This window comes from Rattus norvegicus, chromosome 17 (assembly GCF_021556685.1).
Source record: "Rattus norvegicus strain SHRSP/BbbUtx chromosome 17, alternate assembly SHRSP_T2T, whole genome shotgun sequence".
In the NCBI taxonomy this organism is placed as follows: domain Eukaryota; kingdom Metazoa; phylum Chordata; class Mammalia; order Rodentia; family Muridae; genus Rattus; species Rattus norvegicus.
The window spans coordinates 48,655,362-48,656,613 of NC_141550.1; the positions used below are offsets into that span (position 1 = coordinate 48,655,362).

Consider the following 1,252-nt stretch of genomic DNA (forward strand, 5'->3'; position numbering starts at 1 on the left):
TGTGTGTGTGTGTGTGTGTGTGTGTGTGTACACGCGTGCCTGTCTGCTTGTCTGAATGTTATCACGTGTGTGCCAGTGCCCTTGGAGACCAGAGGGCATCAGATCTCCTCTGGAGCTTTAGGTGATAGGGAGTTGCCTGAAATGGGGGCTGGGAATTGAACCCCGGGTCCTCTGAAAGAGCTGCAGGTATTCTTAACTGTTGAATCATCCCTCCAGCACAGGGAGGTTATTTTTATAGACACATTCAAATCACATGCTAGGATGATATTTATCAAGTGTTAAATTAAACGTCAAAATTTCTCATCAGAGGGGCCTTTTCCCTAGCTTTAGTAGAGGTCACCCTAAATAAAATGTGTTTTTTAATTTCCATAAGCTTATTATAATGCAAATCACCTGAAACTCCGAAGGAATTCTTTGCTCCAGTTTTATCCCCATACATCACACTTGGCTTTGGAAGGGCTGTATCTGATTCTGTGTTGCTGTCGGTCTATTCTTTCTCTCTCAGAGGCCCTAGATTGTGTAAGATGCAGGGCTCATAAATCTAAGTCTAGACTTACTGTGTTCTCCAGACTAAAAGAGAAAGATGGCAATTTCTCCCTAATTAGTTAGTTAATCTCTCTCATTAATTAACGTGTTACTTCCACACACACACACACACACCCAAAAAAATCCTTGTCAAAACTGAAGCTTGACTTTACAGTTCATAGAAAGTTCCACAACTCTGGTTACATATTCGTTATCTTTTGTCGGTCCCATGGTGTAATGGTTAGCACTCTGGACTTTGAATCCAGCAATCTGAGTTCAAATCTCGGTGGGACCTACAAAGGCTCTTTTATAAAGAACCTTTTATAATTTCCAGCCTGAGGTCTAAGTGTGGAAAAACTTGTTCCTCTACTACACGTGACATTTGACTCTCAAAACACACGGAGGTAACCCTTCTCAGGTGAATTCCTTCCCCAACAGCTGTAGAAAAACCTTCTTCAGACTGCTCGTGCTCCCCTAGTCCTGCTCCCTCCTGTTTCTCTTTGTCTTTTTCCTGTCCCCAAGCAAAACAATCTCTCTCCGGCTGAAGCCGGGATCTCACACCGGCAGGAGCTGTGATGCCTAAGCCAGCTACACAGGCCAGGCCCTGAAACTGAATCTCTCCAAGGTTCCCCAGCTGAAGATACTGCTGCCATAGCATCCCTTCTCACCTCTCAGCATCCCTCAACAAATAACTCTCCCGAAGAAACAAGAACCTGGACTTGCAATA

General features: G+C 44.2%; 1 non-coding gene across 1 annotated transcript; it reads left to right on the forward strand.

Moving 5' to 3' along the window:
• Nucleotides 1-748: 748 nt before the first annotated feature.
• On the forward strand, nucleotides 749-820 carry Trnaq-uug4 (transfer RNA glutamine (anticodon UUG) 4). The gene has a single exon. It is a non-coding gene; the product is annotated as a tRNA-Gln (tRNA).
• The last annotated feature ends 432 nt before the right edge of the window (nucleotides 821-1,252 follow it).